Source organism: Myodes glareolus, chromosome 8 (genome assembly GCF_982192425.1).
Source record: "Myodes glareolus chromosome 8, mMyoGla1.1, whole genome shotgun sequence".
NCBI lineage: Eukaryota > Metazoa > Chordata > Mammalia > Rodentia > Cricetidae > Myodes > Myodes glareolus.
Window position 1 is genome coordinate 5,365,641 of NC_142033.1, and position 11,635 is coordinate 5,377,275.

Below are 11,635 nucleotides of genomic sequence, written 5' to 3' on the forward strand. Positions count from 1 at the left end.
TACCATATGTGTGCCTGGAACCTAAAGGAGGCCAGAATAGGGTGTCAGATCCATCAAGACTGGAGTTACAGGTAGGTGTGATCCTGCTACATGGGTTCTGGGAAGAGGACCCCAGGTCCTCAGCAAGATGGAGTATTCTTAACTGTTAAGTCATCTCTCCCGTACCATGGTTATAGACAATTTATAAAAGCCTCCTGGTGATGGTAAACACTGTCAGCCAGAATTTTTATCTTACAACTCTATATACAATAAAACAGACAAGATCTCCTGAGTAAATTGGGAGTGTGATGGGCAGTGAGGGTGGAAGATGAAAGGGAAAGAGGGAAGGGGGGTGGAGAAAAAAATGTATAGTACATGCCTATCCAAACAATTAAAATGAGGATATAAAAAATAGAAAATATTAAACTGTCTTTGATGTGGGATAATGCTCTCGTACACTGTAAAGATTTGCCACTCATATTAGTTTAACAAAACACTGATTGATCAGTAGCCAAGCAGGAAGTATAGGCAGGGCGACCAGACAAGATTCTGAGAAGAGGAAAGGCAGAGAGACACAATCACCAGTCAGATGCAGAGGAAGCATGATGAGTATGCCTTACTGAGAAAATGTACAAAGCCATGTGGCTACACACAGATAAAAATTATGGGTTAATTAAAGTTGTAAGAGCTATTAAAAATAATCTTGAGATAATGGGCCAAACAGTTTATAACTAATATAAGCCTCTATGTGTTTCTTTGGGACTGAACAATTGCAGAACCGGGTGGCACAGAAATTTATGTCTACATATCTTAACCGAGGAACTCATTACAATTCTAATCATGGCTATTCTAAGCCTTCTCATCCACTTTTGTTTCTTCTCTAAAATATCAACAATTAGATTCATAAAAAAGATGGTAACAACTATGTTTAAATGAAGCTTTCTAATAAAACTTATTTTACAAATTAATTTTTCTTTAATTGTTTTTAATGACTATAAAAATAATTATTTCGTGGTTTAAATTTGCTTGGTACTTGTTGGGTCATTTTATATTTTTCCTTAGATGTTATTCAGTAGTATAACACCTACCAAAGTAATGCTGACCCAGTTTGTGATGGAGGAGGGTCATCTGTCTATTGTTACTTTCATTGATTAATAAAGAGACTGCTTTGGCCTTTTTGATAGGCCAGCCCTTAGGTGGGTGGAGTAGACAGAACAGAATTGTGGGAGAAAGAAAGCAGAGGCAGGCAGTCGCCATGACTCTCCTCTCCGAGGCGGACGCAGGTTGGGATCTTCCCGGTAAGCCACCATCTTGTGGTACTACATAGATTATTAGAAATGGGTGAATTAATATGTGAGAGTTAGCTAAAAAAGGGCTGAAGACAATGGGCCAGGCAATGTTTAAAAGAATACAGTTTCTGTGTAATCATTTTGGATAAAGCTAGCCGGGCGGGCAGTGGGAAGCGGCCCAACGTTTCTTTTACAGAGTGGCGCCCATATTGTTTATAAATGTTCTTTTACATTTAAAGGGGGATATGATATAGATATGAATAATTTGCAATGGTATGGATTTTAAGGTCAATTTTGTTATATGTATATATACATTTCTGCTCTTAATTAAGGTATTGTGATTGTGTAGTTCATTTAAAAATGTAATGTATAATTAAGAAATAAAGGTTGTTAATGGATAATCATCAATAATAGTCAAGCTTGTAGTCATGTTAGTTAGATTTTTTAGACATATAGAGATATATTTCAGTTAGATAGGCATTCTTCATATCTTTCAAAGACTACAGAATATGGCATTTAATGTTAATTTAGGGTTTTTCATGACAATAAGACACGTCTGCTCCTGGCAGCAACATCTACTTCAAGAGGATGGGCATCAAAGAGGTTCCTTATGGAGTTTGATAGCCATTTGGGCAAGAAACTGCTCTTGCCTGGACTGTTGCATAAACTGAACACAAAGAACCCGCAGAGAGAGGACTGCTGAACTTGTCTAAAGGTGAGACGGTCTTTTGGGGTTCCTGATTTATGAAAGAGTCTACAAGACATTCTGCAGGACACAGCAGATAGTGACTGAACTGTCTTTGAATTTTCCTGCTTCATGGAAAAGTCTGCTGGATACTATGGGCCTGTAGGCCAAAGACGGATGCCCCAACGGTACAGAGAAACTTTGGGTAACTGTCCAGGCAGCGAATGTCTCTGTCATTTCTAGAGATTGGAAGTTGTTTACTTCTTATTTGCTTAGGTAATATTATATCCTTCTGGAATCTCTGATGGAGTTGAAGAATGGTTGGTTATAGTTATAGTTTTCCTTAGTGATGATAAAAGATAAAATAGATATAAATATTATGACTGTAATTCTTGCTTTATAACTGTTTTGCTATATACAATTTTACTATGTTAAAATGAAAGCCTTTCTTTTTTTGTTTAAACAGAAAAAGGGGAAATGATGGAAGAGGATCATCTGTCTATTGTTACTTTCACTGGTTAATAAAGAGACTGCCTTGGCCTTTTTGATAGGTCAGTCCTTAGGTGGGTGGAGTAGACAGAACAGAATTGTGGGAGAAAGAAAGCAGAGGCAGGCAGTCGCCATGACTCTCCTCTCCGAGGCAGACGCACATTAGGATCTTCCCGGTAAGCCATTACCTCGTGGTGCTACACAGATTATTAGAAATGGGTTAATTAATATGTGAGAGTTAGCTAATAAGGGGCTGAAGACAATGGGCCAGGCAATGTTTAAAAGAATACAGTTTCTGTGTAATCATTTTGGATAAAGCTAGCTGGGCGGGCAGTGGGAAGCGGCCCAACGTTCCTTTTACAAGTTTGAGATAATAAATATCCATCCCCTAGGGCAGTGGTTCTCAACCTTCCTAATGCTGCAACCCTTTAATACAGTTCCTCATACTGTGGTGACCCCCAACCATAAAATTATTTTTTTGCTACTTCATGACTATAATTGTGATACTGTTATAATCATAATGTAAATATCTGTATTTTCTGATGGCCTTAGGTGACCCTGTAAAAGGATTATTCAACTCCAAAGGAGTCTCGACTCACAGGTTGAAAACACTGCCCTAGGGACAGAACTGAAAGCAGCACTAGATTCCAGGTAAGTCTCGTTGAGAACAGTTCCTTCTATACCACTTTAGTCTGCACAAAAACGAAAAGTGAAATAATAAATAACAAGGTATTGTCACAAAAGAAAAGGACAAATAAAACATAACCTTGTCTTTGTTGCTCAAATATCCTATGAGAATTTGGACATTGTCAATCATTTTTCCTCCAAGGTGGGAACAGATCAGGCCAGTAACAAAGATAAGTTCATTCTCACCATGAATCGATTAAATTTTACCTTTACAGCAGTTGATTAATACTGTTTTCAGAAAAATAAACAAGTAGCCAAAATGGGGGAACATAAAGGAAACATCAAAGTTGACAGAGCAAAAGGAAATTGCTATGTTAACCCTATGCTAAAATGATCTTCACACAACTGACAGGAGCAAGCACCACAGAACACTCTCATGAGGCTTGAGCAGAGATCTCAGAAGAAACCTCTGGTCTGTGCCATCTGGGTGGAAAGGAAGCTGAGGACAAATGAAGTGGAGCTTTGATGTGGGATTCCCCTCTGTATGCTGTGAATATGTTTTATTACAATTGGTTAATAAGGAATCTGCTTTGGGCCTACGGCAGGGCAAAATAAAACCAGGCGGGAAATCCAAACAAAGATAAAGAGAGAACTTATGTGAAGTCGAGGAGACGTCATGTAGCTGCCAAAGGAGAAAGACTCCCCAAGAACCTTACCAGTAAACCATGAGCCTCATAATAAAATGTAAAGTAATAGGAATGGGTTAATTCAAGATGTAAGAGCTAGCAGAAAGACGACTAAGCTAAAATAGTTTCTGTGTGATTACTTGGGTCTGGGTGGCCAGGAACCAACAAGCAGCTACCCAGCTATAGAACTTATGCATAGTAAACTTTGTAATGGGCTGAAAACTCCAGATTTGAGACAGTACATACCGACAGAACACAACTGGTAAAATATTCAAACTTGATGTGGGATTCCCTTTTGCATGCTGTGAATACCACTGGCTAATAAAGAAACTGTCTTGGGCCTGCACAGGGAATAGAGGTAGGTGGGGAAAGCTAGGCTGAATGCTGGGAGAAAGAAGGAGGACTCAGAGAGAAGCCATGTAGCCCCGCCGGAGCCAGACAGAACTTTACCCGATAAGCCACTGCCATGTGGTGATATACAGATTACTAGAAACGGGTTAAATTAAAATGTAAGAGTTAGCAAATAAGGAGCTAGAGCTAATGGATCAAGCAATAATTTAAATAATACAGTTTTTGTGCGATTATTTCGGGGCTTAGCAGCTGGGAACTAACAAGCAGCCTCCTCACAACACAAACTCTGTTGCTAATCGTTCATAAACATAACCCTATGCACCATCTTAGTCCACACAACAGCCCAATTTTACCAGTGAAAATGCAAGAACAGGAGATGTCCTTTATAAAAATGACTTGGAGTGGAAATAGAGAGACTGCACAGCAGGCCAGAGCACTTGCTCTTCTTGCAGAGTCTGGTTTAATTCCCACCATCCATATGGAGACTCAGTCACCTTTAACTCCAGTTTCAGGGGATCTGACACCCTCTTCTGGCCTCTGAGGGCACTTGACATACATGTGGTACACATATTAAATGTAAACAAACACAAAATTAAAAGAAAAAAGAAAGCTTAAGGGCAATAGATTATAAAAGAGTCACCTTGTGATTGATGTCCAACCCTGGTACCGTTCTAATAATTTCACTGTCCAAGAAATGACTAGCAGTTGTTTAGTAATAACGCTTTATGATATCAAGTTAGAGACTCTTCAAAACAGCCACCAGGTTCTAAGATCAGTAACTATACAAACTAGGTAAGACATCAGTGATCTTTTGTGGGAATGTTATCAAGAAACTCATGCTGAAAACAGGAATTTTGCTTTCTTTCCAATTTGGGGATGAAATTCTGACTGCTACAAAAAACAAAGGCCAGAAGATGATTCTAATTTAAGAACAAAAAAGTCACCTCAGAATTTCAATTACTTGTTAAGTTTCTGGTTTTTCCATCCCTAAAAGTGCTGTGACACAAAATACCGAAAGTAAAATCTGGGTTTTCAAAAATGGTTCAGTGAATGCTTGCTACTCAGGCATGAGGGCCTGAGTTTGGATCCCCAAAACCCAAATAAAAAATCAGAAGCACACATCTGTAACCCCACAGTTGGGAGACAGAGATGGGTACAGATAGGCAGACCCAGGACGCTCATTAGCTATCCAGTCTAGCCTAAACTGTTAACAGGAGATCCTATCTCAAAAAGAAAAAGTGGAAAGTGAGACACCTGATGCTGACCTCTGATCTTGGCAAGGAACTTGTGGGTGAGCACATTTGCAAATGCATGCTTGCATATGTCACACACTTACCAAGTAATATTCTAAAAATTAGCTTCAAGGGCTGGAGAGATGGCAGGGTGGTTAACAACACAGGCTGGTCTCATAGTGGATGGGAATTCAGTTCCCAGAACTTACACAGTGGTTCACACCCATTAGTAACTCCAGGGCCAGGGGATCTAATGCCTTCTTTTGACTCCCATAGGCACCAAGCCCACATGTGGTGTGTACACACAAACACATACACACACACACACGGTACACATAGACACACACAAGCAAAACATTCATACAAATAAAATACATCAATTTAAAAAATAGCTTCCAATACGATAAATTACTAATTTAAAATGATTCGTTTCATTACCAAACAGTGTATTTATGAAATATAGGCTCTTTTCTGAATTTGTTCAATAAAAGGCGACAGCATTATGATTAACGCAAAAAGTATTTGGGTAACATCAGGAGTTAATTCAGGAAGTAAACTAATCTCTCAATATGAAAAATCACAAATTAAAATGTCTTAAAATTTTAGGCAACAATATGATGAAAACTTCTTTGCCTGGTTTAGATGGCTGGTTTTAGGTCTATTCTGAGTGAGAGGAGAGAAAGGGAAGGAGGGCAGAAAACCCTTAAATTATCAGCCAAGTTAACTTTTTCCTTATTTCCATCCAGCTGGTTCTGCTGGTATGTTTTATACACACACACCTCCATATTGGCAGTGGTGGAAATTAAACCTAGCCAACAAGCCCACATGGTTTATTTTCATAATAACAGAATCTTCCATTCAGCTCACTGTCCTGGTATGTTTTGTTATGTGCTTTCTTTTTCTGTGCTTTCTTTTACCTCTCTGTCAGTGATTCTCAACCTTCCTCATGCTGTAGTGACCCCCAAACATAAAATTATTTGCATTGCTACTTCATAACAGTAATTTTGCTACTGTTATTAATCGTAATCTAAATATCTGTGTTTTCTGATGGTCTTCGGTGAATTCTGTCAAAGGGAGGTTTGACCCTAAAAAGAGTCGTCCCCCGTGTGTTAAGAACTCTTGGAACTACAGAGCTTGCTGGTATCAAAATAACTGTTAAGAGTAAATGAAGCATGTGTGTATTGTATGAGTCTTTAAGACTTTTTTTGAAAAGCATCCAAAAGAATAATTTCTGACAAATGTTTGGGCATACCAAGGAGACAGACCTTAACGTCTGTTAAAAGCACACACTGAGTATTTTCAGAACTGTAAACAACCAGCGCTCATGTCTGAACACCTTGGCTACGTTTCTTTCACTGGGCGAAGAATTAACAATACTCAGAGTTAGTTTAACACAGCTGATTTTGTTTACAAATGTGATCCTGAAAATAGCTACTACAAGTGATAAAATGTCGGAGGGTCAATGCAAACCCAGAGACGCACTCCTAAGAGTCTGGTGCCCCGTCCTTTCCTTGAACCTAATTAATCGCTGCCACCCGCGTTGCCAGCATTTCTGCAGTCTGAGAATATTGCAGAAAAGTACTTGATACAACAGTGAGAGAAATACTAAAACCATTCCCGGTAATATTTTCAATCTCTTCACCCTTTTCGCTCCCGTTTCCTGATTTTACTGCACGTGGAACACAGTTTAACTCTACAAAGTTCACTGTCAGATCCCGCCTACTGCCCGTCAGGTGGGCATTTTGTACTGAGTGCTGCCAAAGGAGCCACCAAACGCCCAGGCTCAGGGAACGCCTGATGACACCAGAGCTAAAGCCCTCTGTTCGTCCGGGAAAGACTCGGAGTCCGCGGCTTCTCCCTGCGTGTTTCGGGACGGCCCGGTCCGCGGATAAGCGCTTCGCGGAGGGTGGGCATCCAGGCCGAGCGGGGTGGAGGCCGCTGCCCCCGCCTGGCCCGCCCGCCCGCTGAACTCACCTCCTCGCCTGGCCCACGTCGCCGGTCGCGGTAAAACATTACCGGGCCCGCGCCCTGCTGCTCCAGCCGCCGGGAACCGCCTCGAGGCCGCGGCTCGGGAACGGCCTTCGCCGCCCGGCGTCCACCACAGTCGGCTCGACGGACACCCAACCACACGCTACCCGCACCACCGAGTGTCGCTCGCGGGAAGCCGGGCCGGAGATGCCCGGCACCTGGCTGACGTCACTGCCGAGCGACAGCGGTTCCCCCTCCCCGCGCCCCGCGGGCGCATGCGCAGCCGAACCACGGTTAAGCGGTACTGAGCCAGGGCAACGGAGGACACTAGGGTCGCCGTGGTGACTGTGTGGTCCCTCGCCGGTTCATGAAGGAGAATGCTAAACTCATAGGATCCAGAGAACTTTCGGGAAACGATGCGGTGATTTAACTGACGGACGATACCTAGTGGTGTGCTAAGAGAGCAGCAGTTTCTCTCTGCAAGTTGGCAAGTTTCTGCAAGTCTGGACTTTCTGCAGTCCCAATCTACAACACAGGCCACGAGCTGGGAAAGCACAACTAAAGTGGTTGTTCAGCATAGACACTGCTATCAACATCTGCTTCCGACCGAACTCTTAAACCTATCTATAAGACTTTTTTTTTTTAATCTGAAGGACGCATACATCATTACAGAAACATGGACATATTTTACAAAGCTACTGCAGGTTATACTGGGGGAACTGGGCTATTGACTAGTTGTGGTTTCCTGTCATGGTCTCCATCAGCCATAAAAAGGTCCTTTGATGAAGGGTGAGAGCTACGTCTTTTTCTTTAGATTAAAATTATTTTTAATGTAAAAAGGCATTAACACATTAAGGTTTTAAACACATTAAGATTTGAACTCAGTTTTAAAATTATCTCTGAACATTAACCATTTCTATTGCTATCTGCTTAGTGTGCCATATATACATACATATATGTGTATATATACATACATATATATATATAATCATGGTTCATATATGTGTATGTATATCCAACTACTTTGTCATAAACCAGACAATAATGCATGAAATCAAGTAAGATACGCATCTTTTCTCCTGAGGTTTTTTGTTTTCATTTTTTTTGTCTCAATAGTAGACTCTGCACAGACAGGGGCCTACCTTTTCAGCCCGCAGTCACCAGGAGGTAACACATCGCCTCACACACAGCAGTAGGTACTGTGTAAGTGGCACGGTCACTCCCTTGGCAGTTGTTTTTACTTAGATGCCATTCTGCACTGTGAAATAAACTGAGCACTTTTTTTTAAAGGTTAAATCTCACTTCTTCAGGAAAATATCACTCAAAAATCTTTTATTTTAAAAATTGATTCTTTTGTAATTTCATACACACATGATGTTCTTCAGTCATCGTCTCCCTCATTGCTCTCTTTTACTCTCCTTCCCTTCCTTACCCTCTTCTAGGTGCCCCTCTGACTGTCATGTCTCTTGTCTCTGTGGCCTACTGCATTTAATTAAATCTCCTAGCATGCATGAGCTTGGGTGGGGGATTACTTACTTCCCTTCCTCCAGCAACCACTTAATGTCTTCACCTTGGTGAGAACTATACTTACCTGCAAATTTCATGATTTTGTTTTTCTTAACAGCTGAATATTATCCCATTGTGTGTATGCACATTTGTATTATCCATCCGTCAGTCGAAGGGCATTTGGGTTGCTTCCGTTTATCAGCTATTGTGACTAGAGAAGCAGTGGATATTGCTGAGCAAGAACAATGTCAAGTCCTCTGGCCAGATGAGGAGTGGAGCTAGATCAAGAGGGAGATTCTTGAGCAGTATTGGCCGCGCATGGTTTCTTGTATTTGGTCCCCATTTGGTGCAACTATTTGCTGAGTATTAGAAGGTGTTACCTTGTGTCACCGGGGGTGGTCACTGAGGTTCCAGTGGCACACACCATTCCCATTGAGACCTCTCTGCCTGATATTTATTAATCAGATGTAAATTGTGAACTAGTGCTCCAGTGCCATGCCTACCTGCCTGCTGCCACACTCCCCACCCTGCTGGTCATGGGCTCATCCTCTGTAAGCCACAATAAACTCTATCTAAAGTTGCCTTGGTCATGATATCCATCCTAGCACAGCAATAGAAAAGGAACTAAGATAAGTGCTATTTTCTCCTCCACTATATGGAAGATTGAAAAAGTCATGTGAAACAAGTCCCCTCATTGTCTGCATTGTATCTAGGGGAACAAGAGCCCGTGGGACTGAACCACGCATGGTATGCCGAGTACATATACAGGCAAGCCCTTTGTGGCATGTCCCTGTGGGATGTGCCCAGTGGGTGTCAGCTATCAGGTCTACACGCTTTTCTTACCCAGAACTCGGGAAGGGTTGCTTTGTTCACTACTAGTACACGAGAAATTCAGCCATTCTCGGAGGCTGGAGTAAATCTGAATTGTGCATGGCACACTGCTTCTCAGAGTTCCAGCAGCCAGTAATATTAACAGTGCACCAACACACCCTCTACTGATAATAACATTAACAGTACACCAACACACCCTCTACTGACAGTAACATTAACAGTGCACCAACACACCCTCTACTGACAATAACATTAACAGTGCACCAACACACCCTCTACTGACAGTAACATTAACAGTGCACCAACACACCCTCTACTGACAGTAACATTAACAGTGCACCAACACACCCTCTACTGACAGTAACATTAACAGTGCACCAACACACCCTCTACTGACAATAACATTAACAGTACACCAATACACCTTCTACTGACATTAACAGTACACCAACACACCCTCTACTGACATTTCCCCTGCTCTGTCTCACACTCTGACATTCCTATGGCCTGTATGTCCCCAATGTCCACCTGTCCTGAAGTCTTTGTCCAGGATTATACTCTTTTTTTTTTTGAAGTAAAGATTCCATGTATATATATTTAATTTGTTGGTTTAGTTTAGCAGGCCCCAGAATCAAATGTTTCTCAGCAGTTAACTCATTAACAGCCAAAAATCCAAAGAAAACACAATGGTATACATAATCCAGACTCCTGGTGTATATTCCATATTTATGTGGCTTATTTTTTTACTCTATTGCTTTTTAATACTTACATTATTATCTTTACTTCTTTAATCTATGACTTACACTTTTACTGTCTCTTTAAAGACAGTTTTATTTTTTAAAACTATTTCTTTCTATAACTGTCTATTTTCTTTTTTTATTAATTTATTTGTTTATAAAAATTTCCACTTCCTCCCTTCCTTCCCCTACCCTCCCATTCTCCCCACTCCCTCTCCTCCTCCCCCCCACTCCCGCCCCTCCTTCCTCTCCAGTCCTAAGAGCAGTCAGGGTTTCCTGCCCTGTGGGAAGTTCAAGTTCCTCCCCCCTCCCTCCAGGTCTAGGAAGGTGAGCATCCAAACAGACTAGGATCCCAGAAAGCTAGTACATGCAGACAAAACAAGACCCAGTGCCATTGACAATGGCTTCTCAGTCAGCCCCCATGTCAGTCATATTTAGAGACTCCGGTTTGATCACATGCTCGTTCAGTCCCAGTCCAACTGGCCTTGGTGAGCTCTCATTTGATCAGTCCCCTTGTATCCGAGGGTGAACGCATCCCACACGGTTCTGATTTCCTTTTTCATGATCTCTCTCCTTCTGCTCCTCATTTGGACCTTGGGGGCTCAGTCCAGTGCTCCAATGTGGGTCTCCATCTCTATCTCCATCTATCGTCAGATGAAGGTTCCCTCTAGTCCTGCCTTTCTTGCTCACGTTCTCCCTCCTTCTGCTTCTCATTTGGACCTAGGGAGTTAAGTCCAGTGTTCCAATGTGTGTCTCTATCTCTATCTCCATCCATCGCCCAATGAAGGACTATGGTGATATACAAAATATTCATCAGTATGGTTATGGACCAGGGCCAGTTCAGGTACGCTCTTCTCTGCTGCCCAGGGAACAATCTGGGGACCTCTCCTTGGGCCTGGGAACCCCTCCAGAATCAAGACTCTTGCAAACCCTAAAATTGCTCCCTTAGTTGAGATATATACTTCCCTAGTCCCATATCCATCCTTCCTCCCCGCTCCCATTCCCCCAAGCCATCCCCAATCCTCCCCATCTCCCTTCTCTCTAACCATCTCCTATAATGATCCTGGATTATACTTCTGTGAGGAAAAAGAAAAAAGACTGTGAGATGGGTTTACTGGGAGTCTATAAATGTATATTTAGTGTAAAAGCATAGAAACGTGTTACTTGTTTCCTTACTGGACACAGAAAAGAAGGTACTTTTCCAGGGTCTATGCCACAATAAAAGGCAACTCTTTCTTATAAGGAAGCAGACACG

At 41.8% G+C, this 11,635-nt stretch overlaps 1 pseudogene across 8 annotated transcripts in view; it reads right to left on the bottom strand.

The window, feature by feature from the left end:
• LOC125395801 (THO complex subunit 2 pseudogene) overlaps positions 1-7,452 on the bottom strand; it is a 37,285-nt pseudogene extending 29,833 nt beyond the window's left edge. For all 8 annotated transcript variants that reach the window (XR_007230658.3, XR_015738524.1, XR_015738522.1 and 5 more), the window contains exon 1: positions 7,313-7,452. The product of XR_007230658.3 is annotated as a THO complex subunit 2 pseudogene, transcript variant X2 (transcript). The remainder of the gene's footprint in view (positions 1-7,312) is intronic.
• Positions 7,453-11,635: the final 4,183 nt, after the last annotated feature.